The sequence below is a fragment of the Bombyx mandarina genome, chromosome 19 (assembly GCF_030267445.1).
Source record: "Bombyx mandarina strain Sakado chromosome 19, ASM3026744v2".
Classification (NCBI taxonomy): domain Eukaryota; kingdom Metazoa; phylum Arthropoda; class Insecta; order Lepidoptera; family Bombycidae; genus Bombyx; species Bombyx mandarina.
This window is the reverse complement of record NC_143225.1, coordinates 199,850-211,947: the sequence shown is the minus strand read 5'-3', so window position 1 is coordinate 211,947 and position 12,098 is coordinate 199,850. Positions and strand designations below refer to the sequence as shown.

At 38.5% G+C, this 12,098-nt stretch overlaps 1 long non-coding RNA gene across 2 annotated transcripts; it reads left to right on the top strand.

Annotated features, from left to right (window-relative positions):
* The first annotated feature begins 5,765 nt into the window (after positions 1-5,765).
* On the top strand, positions 5,766-9,890 carry LOC149500765 (uncharacterized). 2 transcript variants are annotated; one of them, XR_016324666.1, is made up of 4 exons: positions 5,766-6,468; positions 6,972-7,049; positions 8,673-8,824; positions 9,281-9,890. It is a non-coding gene; the product is annotated as an uncharacterized LOC149500765 (long non-coding RNA). The 2 variants fall into 2 exon arrangements; XR_016324667.1 differs by lacking the exon at positions 8,673-8,824 and having other exon boundaries at positions 5,767-6,468.
* Positions 9,891-12,098: the final 2,208 nt, after the last annotated feature.

Here is a 12,098-nt window from a genome sequence, read left to right as displayed (position 1 = left end):
AGATTTTTCCCACAGACAGCCCACTGAGTTAAGGCTATCAGCATAGGTAGAAAAAAAAGTTACTATTCAATTCACTCACGTTTACGTGACTCACGTCACTCAATCTAAATCAAGTTTAAAGTATTACAAACTTAAGTTCAATTTATAAATTTCGACTACAACTAAGAAACAAAAAACTTTCAAAATATTACACAATCATATTATTGATTACTAATCACAAAATATTAAAATTCACACAAAATGTTAAGCTATGACTCTCCTGAGCGCGATGTTTCATACGGTAATATTTTCTAGTGATTCTCAATGAATCGCGATACCTAATAGGATTAGTGACGAGATAGTTACGATGAGAGGCGTAATACGCCAGCTAATACTATGACGAACCTGTTTGATTATATTTCCGAAATAGAAATTGTTGAAATTAGAAAGTTGAACCCTACTTTATAGTCTATTGGTGTGATGAGTATATCTCTAGTTTATACATTAAGATAATCTATGTAAGTCTGTGATTCCGTTTCCGGGTAATTGATAGAACGCTCTCAATTAAAACTACGTGTTATAAAACTGCTATACTTTCATTTAATTCAACAGGTTATGGGCCCAGGCCACCTATATTTATTAAAAGTAAAGTAGTAATAGTGAAAAGTGTAAAATTTCAAATATCAATACAAAACACTAGTTCAGTATAACCTCAAAACTCTGCACGTGTTTTCTTAATCAGCAAAAATGTCGTCAAATAATACGATGGCACTGATTGAAAAGCTGACTGGAAGGGAAAACTATCCTACGTGGAGATTTGCAGTGCAAACATATCTCGAACACGAAGAATTATGGAGTTGTGTCACCGCGAAAGACAATGAAACAATTGATCCCAAACTTGATACAAAAGCTAAGTCAAAAATTATCTTATTAGTAAATCCAATCAATTATGTACATATACAAGAAGCCAAAACAGCCAAGGAAGTTTGGAATAATTTAGCCAAAGCTTTCGATAACACGGGTTTGACACGCCGAGTGGGTCTGTTGAGAGATCTTATCAATACCACGCTTGAAAATTGTCTGAACATAGAAGATTATGTTAACAAGATTATGACCGCTGCCCATAAGTTAAGGAACATTGGTTTTAAAGTCGATGATGAATGGCTCGGGACTTTATTACTTGCTGGATTACCAGATATATATCAACCAATGATCATGGCACTAGAAAGTTCAGGTCTGACAATAACGGCTGATTCAGTGAAGACTAAGCTTCTACAAGATGTGAGAAACTCAGAGTCCAGTGCATTGTATGTCAGAAGCAAGGGGAATCAATTTGTCAAACAAACTCAAGATAAAACTAAAACTGGTAAAGGTCCAAGGTGCTATGTGTGTAATAAATATGGGCACATAAGTAAAAATTGCCGAACTAAGAAAAAGGAACAGAAGTCTAATGAGAACACAGATTCTGGTTATGTCGCCGTGTTATCTGCAACAATGAACAACGACAATAGTTGGTACATTGATTCTGGAGCGTCAATGCATATGACAATGAATCGTGACTGGCTATATGATGAAATTACACCTCCAATTTCCACAATAAAAGTAGCTAATGACAAAAAGTTAGTTGTAAAAGCTTGTGGAAAGGTAAATCTTAATGTTGTCAATATGCAAGGCCAGTTAGAAACTATCAAGGTGCAGAATGTTCTCTATGTTCCTGAGTTGGCTACTAACCTTCTCTCTGTAAGTCAAATAATAAATAGTGGTTGTCAAGTACAATTTGACAAACAAGGATGTAAAATCTTAAATAAAACAAACAAGCAAGTTGCAGCTGCTAAAATGATAAATAATATGTACAGGCTAGTTACACACAGTGTTCCAGCATACACATCAGCTTCAACAGAGAATGATTCTTATTTATGGCATCAGAGAATGGCACATTTAAATTTTGAAGATTTAAATAAACTATCAGAAAGTGCAGGAGTCAAATTAGAAAATACAGACAAAGTGATATGTATCTCATGTTTGGAAGGGAAGCAGACAAGATTTCCATTCCCTTCAGAAGGTTCCAGAGCACAAGCAAAGCTAGAACTTATTCACTCTGATGTCTGTGGTCCAATGGAGACACTGTCTATGGGAGGAGCTCGCTACTTTCTTACATTCATCGATGATTTTACGAGGAAAGTATTTGTATATGTTTTAAAAAGAAGATCTGAAGTATTCCAAAAATTTCAAGAATTTAAAGTATTAGTTGAAAATCAACTTGATTTGACAATAAAAACTCTCCGCACAGATAATGGGGCTGAGTACTTGAGCAATGAATTTCAAGGTTTTCTTAAGAAATCTGGAATTATACATCAAACCTCCACTCCGTACTCGCCACAACAAAATGGTTTAGCGGAAAGAATGAACCGCACATTGTTAGAAAGAGCCAGATGTATGCTTTTAAATGCAAAACTTCAGAAGCATTATTGGGCAGAAGCTGTATCAACTGCAGCTTACATCACCAATAGATGTCCAACAAGAGCTTTAGCCTTTTTAACACCGGAAGAAATGTGGAGTGGTAAAAAGCCAGATATCACACATATGAAAATTTTTGGCTGTGAAGTGATGGTACATGTTCCTAAAGAAAAAGCTAAGAAGTGGGACTCAAAGACAAATAAATTGATATTCATTGGATATGGTGAACAAACCAAAGGATACAGGCTTTTAGATCCCAAAACAAGAAAAATCATTATAAGCAGAGATGTGATTTTTCTAGAAAGCTCAGTAAAAAGAAATTATGCTGTGGTACCTTTATCAGCATCAGTCCCAAATACCTGTGAAGATACTTCTGTGACTGAAAGTGACACAACTTTACAAAATTTATCTGAAAGCATTGAAGGTATTAAGAATGAATCCAGTGATGATTTTTACTCAGATGAAGGATCTTTGTATGAACCAGAGATAAATATAGATCACCAGGAAGTAATGTCAAATGTAACTACAAGATCTAAAGCAAGACTGTGTCAAATGCAAGGAAATACCTATATGTGTAGAAAAGAAATTGTAGGACAGGAAAATATCCCAGAAACATATGATGAAGCTATATCTATTGAGAATGCTAATGCTGCAAAATGGAAACAATCAATTGAGGAAGAACTACAAGCACATGCAAAGAATAAAACTTGGCAATTAATTATGAAACCTGAAGGAGTGCGAGTGATTGGCTGTAAATGGGTCTTCAGAATAAAAGATGACCCATCGGGTCCATGTTTTAAGTCAAGGCTATGTGCTAAAGGCTGTAGCCAGAAACAAGGCATTGATTATAAAGAGATATATTCTCCTACAGTGAGGTATGATTCAGTTAGAGTTTTACTTTCAGAAGCAGCACAACATAATTTGAATATAATTCAGTTTGATGTCAAAACTGCATTCTTATATGGTGATGTCAAAGAAGACATATATATGTTACCGCCTGAAGGTTTGGATACTAATGCAAATATGGTATGTAAACTCAATCGTTCTCTTTATGGCCTTAAACAAGCACCACGGTGTTGGAACCAAAAGTTTGACGCCTCACTGAAGAAATTTGGTTTCAACAATAGTCATGCAGATAGGTGTTTGTATATTGGAAAAGTAAACCAGAACAAAGTTTATTTATTATTGTATGTTGATGATGGGCTTATACTTTCTAAGTCAAAGGATTCATTAAATACAGTAATGCAAGAATTAAAGCAAAATTTTGAAATAAAACAGTGTGATTCAAATAATTTTGTAGGATTACAAATTGAAAAATCTGAAAAATATGTCTTTATTCATCAGTCAAAATATATTGAGAGACTATTGTATAAATATAACATGCAAGATGCGAACTGCAATAATATCCCAGTAAGTCCACACACCATTCTGGAGAAAAGCACTGAGTATGTGGACAAGAATATTCCATACCGAGAGGCAGTTGGATCACTAATGCATCTGGCTGTGGTAAGCAGACCTGACATCATGTATGGAGTTAGTCTGGTAAGCAGATATCTTAATTGTTTTGATCACACTCACTGGAATGTAGTCAAGAAAATAATGAAATATTTAAAAGAAACTAAGGACTATGGCATTTGTTACACATCATCTCAGCAAAATAAAATTGAAGCTTATAGTGATGCTGATTTTGCTAAAGATAGTGCCACCCGAAAATCATTAACTGGGTATGTGTTCATTAAAAATGGAGCCGCCATAACATGGGCAACACAACGTCAGCAAAGTGTTGCTTTATCCACCACAGAGGCAGAATTTATGGCTGCTTGCTCTGCGACAAAAGAAGCTTTGTGGTTAAAGAGAATGTTATTAGATATTGGTGAATTTAATCAAGATTCTATATGCTTAAATATGGACAATCAAAGTGCAATCTGTTTAATTAAAAATGTGGACTATCACAAACGCTGTAAGCACATTGATGTTAAATATAATTTTATTAAAGAAAAATATAATGAAAAACATATAGATTTAAATTATGTTTGTACTAAAGAACAATATGCTGATATATTCACTAAAGCTCTGCCTAGGGATAAGTTTCAGTATCTTAGGAGTAAGCTTGGTATTAAGAAATTGAAATAGTTTGTTAATACTGTATTAAACTTAATATAAGCTTTGGTCAGTTTGATGACTTAATTGTGTTTTAAGTTCAGATTGTTTTATATGTTCTAATGATATCTATGTATTTAAGTTAGAGGGTTCAAATTTGGTGAGAGTGTTGAAATTAGAAAGTTGAACCCTACTTTATAGTCTATTGGTGTGATGAGTATATCTCTAGTTTATACATTAAGATAATCTATGTAAGTCTGTGATTCCGTTTCCGGGTAATTGATAGAACGCTCTCAATTAAAACTACGTGTTATAAAACTGCTATACTTTCATTTAATTCAACAGAAATGAGTTCATGAGATAATTTCGGTACTGTTAGATGCGAAGCTATCTATATATTAATACTTTTTTTTTTTACCTATGCTGATAGCCTTGAGAGGCTATTTCAGCTTCACCTCAACGTTTGTAGGTGAGCTCACGGGGCTCAAACCGGAGAGTTGCTAACACTGACCCTAACAAGAGCCGTGCTTCGCAGAATCTACCACCGGATCGGAACCCACTGAGAAAATCCGGCGAGAAACTCAGTGGGCTAAATTAATTATTAATACGTGAAGCAAAAACTTTGTACCCCTTTTTACGAAAATTGCGCAGACGGAGCAGTATGAAATTTCCCACACTTATAGAGAATATAGAGAAAGAGTGTAGAGTGTTAATATTTTTTTAAATTATGCATAAAAAACACTTTAAATCAATAAAATAAACATTACACACACTACCATCTATTTGATACTCACACGCATATATACATTTATACTTTGTTTATTGTCAAACTTTTATTATTTAAAGTCTGTGGTAAAATTGAGAATAGATTAGTATGTATTGTTTGTCTTTAATATTATTTGTCTATAGTGTAGTCTTGGCGAAATCCGCGAATGAATAAGTTTAAGTCTTTGAGAATAGAACCATAATAATGTTCAAATTTATAATTTAAATTAATTATAGTTGAATTTCGACTACTGCGGGACCACTAGTTCTTTTTGTTTGTCATACCTATTACACAACATTTTACATTAATTTTGATTACCTAAAAGGTCGCAACATGTAATAATAAGTTACATTTGAATTTTAATTCACGTATCTTAAATAAAAAACATTTTCTCACTACACACGATTTGTCTGTACTCTCCCCGTCTCAATTTCTATATCACCCCTCCCACTCCCACCGACCCTACGCATACGCCCCTTGCGCCCCGAGGTATGCAGTACAAACTAATTATACGTCATGTTATTGTGCTTCTGATTATCTTAAGGGACAAGGGTATGTAGGAAAAGGCGATACTAGCCAACTGAAAAAGGGTCACATACGAACTGACAACAACTTTGTACTAGAACTAAGGCTAAATAACGGGTGAGTTTCCACGGCTGAGAAATATAAAAGTGACAAAGTGATAGCTTTCATCTACGCGAACGTCATGAAATACACAGGACTACACTTGATATTATATAAGCAAGGTCCAAGATCGGTTCTACGACCATCCTTCTAGACTAGTGTAAGGTCATTAGCGGCAATTGTGGTAAGCAGGAAGCGGACGATTTGTGCGTTAGTCAGAGACGGATCCTGCGCGAAATGTGTCCGCTTCCAGTGAGGAGCGCGCCGTCAGGATACAGGTGATGTGCAGGTCGAGTGGGCGATGACGCGGAATATGCGGTATTTTGAAGAATGAACTCGTTCTGTTAACTGGATAATACTGCCGCGCCTTTATGAGTGTTAATGCGTTTTTCTGAGTAACGTCTCAATCGATTGTAAGTGGACGTTTCCGACCATTTCGTCATAGTGTTTTTTAATGTAAATTAGTGATGCTCTGTAATTTTTGGGTTACAAATGGCGGCACATTTGTCTGCAAGAAAAAAGTTTAATTGAACAGCAATCGAGTAAGTAGAATGCAGAGTAGCCGAGACTCCACTTTGATTAATTTTATTGATCTTTTTCCCTCCTTACTCCCTGATAGCCTGAGGGGCTATGCCAGCCTCTCGCGAGCGGTGGTCGCCCACCACGCGCACCATGAGCTCGTCCTTGTCGCGGATACGAGTGCCTATTTGACATTATTGGCGCATTCAACACGCACTCTACTCACTCGCCCATCAGAAATAAATTGAGCGAAACGGAACTGGAGCAAAAAATACATTAAAATTTAAATTGCTAACACAGAAGTATGCCAGAAAAAGGACATCTTCTTTTTTCTAACTCCGAAAAGTCGTAAAAGCCATTTCTTATGTTAATGAATTTCAACCAAATTTCATTTGGATAAAGTTTATTTCGCATTGAAAAAATCTGCCGACCGACATCCGTAAATTTGAACACAATTATTAGCCTTTACCCACATATCTGTTTTGTAACTGCATTAAGAAGACCTAATTTCCTCTCCGCCTGACAGTGCACGAAGCTCAGTCAGCCCCGAGTCAAGAGTCGAGAGTCGAGTCGAAACGGGCGCCTTGTGAATGCCCAAATAATGGTCTGTAATCACAGTTTATAATTTCGCCATTCTTATTTTATGGTTCGCCATAAAACCCAGACGATACCCAAAAATAAAAGAAAATCTGATTTTTTACTCAGATATATAAAACACAATGCTGTGCTCTCAGTTTATCAGTTATATGAGTGGGGAAATTTCTGTGCAGATAATAAGCGAATAATATCTACGCTGCCACGCTTAGCGCACACCGATGCTGGACAATGTCATGGCAATGCCAGGCTCGTAGCCGAGCCGTTGAGGACTATTGAGTGAAAAATGTCACATTGCAAATATAGCCCTAACGATTCTTAATCTAATTGTGAGTTTTACTCTTTGAGAAAAGGTAAATGCTGATGCATTTCGAAGCGCGGCGTGGACCCTGGGCGCGCTGGTCACATTAACAGCCTGGCCACGGGACATTCGCCGATACGAATATTCGCGCGGTGCGAACGGCGAAGCGTCTAGCGACTAAAACAAGCGCATAGAAATGTACCTAACAAGCCACGCGCACCGGCGACCGGCGAAGCGACCGGCGAAATGTACCGAGCGAATCGCGCGGGCGACCTACGATGCGGCGGGCGAGCAAAACAAATGCACGAATAAGGACGGCGCAAGCCACGGAGTCGAGCGGTAGTCGCGGCGAATAGTGCAGTGACTAAATGAGTTTAGTTGTTTTCGCCCCGAAAAATGAACGCCGAAATTTTTATATTTTATATTTTTGATTAATTTTTTTTTTATATTTTTAAACTCGTCGTGGCCGAACGGATAAGACATCCGGTGTTGAGCGATGCACCGGTAGTCGAATATCAGGCGGGTACCAATTTTTGTAATGAAATACGTACTCAACAAATTTTAATGTTCACGATTGATTTCCACGGTGAAGGAATAACATCTATACTAATATAATAAAGAGGAAGATTTGTTTGTTTGTTTGTTTCGAATAGGCTCCGAAACTACTGGACCGATTTGAAAAATTATTTTTCCATTATAAGCCGACATTGTCCCTGATGAAGATAGGCGACTTTTTTTATTTATTTTTTATTTTATTTTTTGGTTTCATGTGTGTTTTAATGTTTCCGAAGCGAAGCGAGGGCGGGTCGCTAGTCGTGTAATAAAAATGAAACCCTCAAAATTATAATTTGCGTAATTACTGGGGGTAGGACCTCTTGTGAGTCCGCGCGGGTGGGTACCACCACCCTGCCTGTTTCTGCCGTGAAGTAGTAATGCGTTTCGGTTTGAAGGGTGGGGCAGCCATTGTAACTATACTTGAGACCTTAGAACTTATATCTCAAGGTGGGTGGCGCATTTACGTTGTGGATGTCTATGGGCTTCAGTAACCACTTAACACAAGGTGGACTGTGAGCTCATCCACCCATCTAAGCAATAAAAAAAATATATAGCTGAAATACTAGCTAGACCTGCTATTTGGAAGTCTAGCCACCCAAAGTATTTCTCGTACTTCTTGTGGAATTCTCCATCTATAGGTATACTCCGATTCTTATTCAAATCATGTACTTCACAATCTTTTCCAAATAATAGGTCCTGAACCAAAAAACTATTAATTTGTAAGCAATATCGAGATAATTTTGATATAGAAATTTCGCTGTCGGACTTCCTTACTAGTCGCGGCGGCGAACGTGAGTACCCGTGGCCTGCAAACGGTGCTGCGCGAATGGTCGCCTAGTCCACCGCTTCGCTGTTCGCACCGCCGATCCCCGTGGCCAGGCCGTAAAAAGTAACACATAGAGAGAGCACTGCGCCTTGACGTTCAACAAGTATGTACTTTCATTTATGTTAAATAAATTTTTTTTGATTTGATTTGTAGCAATCTATAAACGAGAGCAGATCACTAACGTCGCAGCAGTCGTCGGCGTGATGTCGTTATAAACCAACTGTGCTTTGATGAGTGTTTAGCTGTTAAAAATTATCGTTTGTGGATCAAATTATCCAAAGCACATGAATGAGGCCGTGGGCCGACCCCATTTAGGCGGAAGGTCGCAGTGTCAACAGCATTGAAATATCGGTGATCCTACCCTGCAAACTTAACATATACTCTCAATAATAAAGAAATATATCCACCAAACTTAATAAACTATTAGAGTGGAAACTCACTGCTACTACATACACGTAGACAATACATTACCGTAATGTTGTTATGTGTATTAAACATTAAAAATCATATAAATACGTTTAGAAGGAGGTACGTAAGTATCGCGCTGTTGTTTTGGCAGATAATCGATGAGCACAGCGAGCCGACGTCACAGGTGATGTGTGGGCCAGCGGAGAGTGACGTCACCACACCAAGTCTCGCTCCCACGCCGCCAACTGTTGCAACATGGTATGGACCACATACTGATGTTAGAAGCTTTGTTTAAGAACTGCCACTGTCTAAATTGTTTTCTAATGTTTGTAATATTGAACCCGCCGTCAGACCCTACGACTTTTAACAATATCCGGCTGCTACTGTTGAGTGGTGTAACTATACAATGTTGTTTTCTGCATATAATATAAAACATACTCTCGGGGTGTGTAAATTTTCGAATTTTCCTTTCTTTTGGCTTTGAAGGCCCAACGAGCACATACCTCGCGCGTTTTACTGATGGTAGGACCTCTTGTGAGTCCGCACGGATAGGTACCACCACCCTGCCTATTTCTGCCGTGAAGCAATAATGCGTTTCGGTTTGAAGGGTGGGGCAGCCGTTGTAACTATACTTGAGATCTTAGAACTTATATCTCAAGGTGGGTGGCGCATTTACGTCGTAGATGTCTATGGGCTCCAGTAACCACTTAACACCAGGTGGGCTGTGAGCTCGTCCACCCTTATAAGCAATAAAAAAAATCTCTCAGCTTGGGCCCGTTGAAAAGATTATTCAAAAAATGTACTGCGCTCGCGACTCTGCCGCACCGTGGGACAACATCTAAATATATTTTTCAAGAACAATTTATCATTGAAAACGTTAAACGTTACGATTTTTCTCGCACAGACTTGTAATTAATTTAATTAAAATTAATATTTCATTATATGTATGTATGTACATAATAAAGAATGAAATGGGAAATGACTTGTTCATTTGCTTCGAATACTCTTGAAAAAAGAGCAATTAGTGTATTAAGCTTCAGAAAGTCTACATTGTGTTTGAATCTCATAAACATAAACCGAATATACGTCGCGGGTTCGAGACCTGAGTAAATACCACTTATATAGTGTATTCTGTAGGTCGTATGCTACAGACTGCATGTGTCGTGGGGGGGCGCCGGGCGGGCCTCTAGTGCACCGCTCCGATAGATAAATCAACATCACACGTATAATTGAGTGTTAATGTCAACCGCTCCAACTTTTTTTGTTATTATCGCAATGCGGGTATATTACCAGTCTGATCTTAAACGAGACCTACGGCATCGAACAACTGTAAAGGATCCATGGCTCTTACTAATTGGATGCTAAAATTATGCGGATTTTAAATTTCACTCGAAGTTCATTTACTTCTGTTTGCTGTCAGTCTAGCTGGCGGCGATGTTCAATGGTTGTCTTAACAACTGTATTGTGATAAATAAAGGATATTTTAATAAACGGGATGCATTTTCTGTCTTCTTATTTCTATTTTTTTATTTTTATGTTTAATAGATTACTTAATTTCAAAGGTCTTTCAAGTATTTGATATAGTACGAACAATATTCGACCATTGTCGGGCTATTAGTTTCAGCTAATGAGTTTATTCCACACAAAGGAAGGAGTCCACTAGGGATCAGTCTATACTTTGCAAATAAACACAACAACAAGGCACTTCGGTAATAATATACTAAGGGTTTCTTTCACTATCGTGCAGCTCAGGTGTGTTTTCAAATGCTGAAGACATGTAATGTGTGAACCGAACTGCTACGCTGGCGCGACGTAAATGACATCCATCGATTCACTATGTTGAGATGACCAAAACACGTCATTACGGATCCTCCCAATCCATTTACGGTGCTTTTAGGTACCACAAGCACAGGTCACCGTCTTCGTCGAACCCGTCACTTGCGACGAAGGGCTCGACGAGCGAATTAACCCATAGACACAGCCCACTGAGTTTCTCGCCGGATCTTTTCAGTGGGTCGCGTTTCCGATCCGGCGGTAGATTCTGCGAAGCACGGCTCTTGCTAGGGTTCGTGTTAGCAACGTCGTCAGGTTTGAGCCTCGTGGGCTCACCTACATGTTAGGGCGAAGCTGAAATAGCCTTTCAAGGCTATCAGCATAAGCAGAAAAAAAAATATTGCGCTAGATGCGAGCCCCGTGCAGGGCGCGGGTGGCGGCCCACGGACCACACTGACTGCTGGCTTTACTGAGCACGGTGTCGCTCTGAGCGCCACGTCCGGCTCCCTGATCCTCTAAACACAATAACTAAGTAGATACGTAACTGAGATTGTTACAAGTGCCTTATCATTACACAGACGTGAAAGTTTTCATTAAATCCGCAATCTGTACATTTATATTGTATCTTGTCACGCTACATTATTTCATTGCGTTAAGTAATAGGCGTGTTCTGAATTTTATGTGATGCCTTTTTATAAATACGTATCTAGTATCTAGATGATTCAGGACTGGACGAAGTCTCAGCTCAAACGTATGAAGGACAACTGACGGCAAGTTTCCTCAATAAATCCGCGCCCAATATAACTTGTACCACTCTTTCTTAATGATTTCGTGTCAGAAATGTGTATTGTCTTCGGATAGCTTTACGATGGAAGACAGTCATGCCCACGGCTGTCAGTGCGTCCAGGTCTACATGCAAGAGAACTTCCGGCGGTCGCACCACGACTCTCGCGGCCACTACTATACTGCAATACTTCTAGAGAAATTTTATCAATTTTAACCAACCTACAATTCACACGTTGCACTGTATGTGCAACATTTGAATACAATACATTTGAGAAAACAACTTTACCAAAACACATGATTACTTCAAGACTTAGTGTGGTAGAGGTACAGCCCGCTGCGGGCGGACAAATCGCCCAAATCTTCGGTTTTCCGGGAAATTAAAATGTCTCTTTATTCCCGAATGTGGCCTT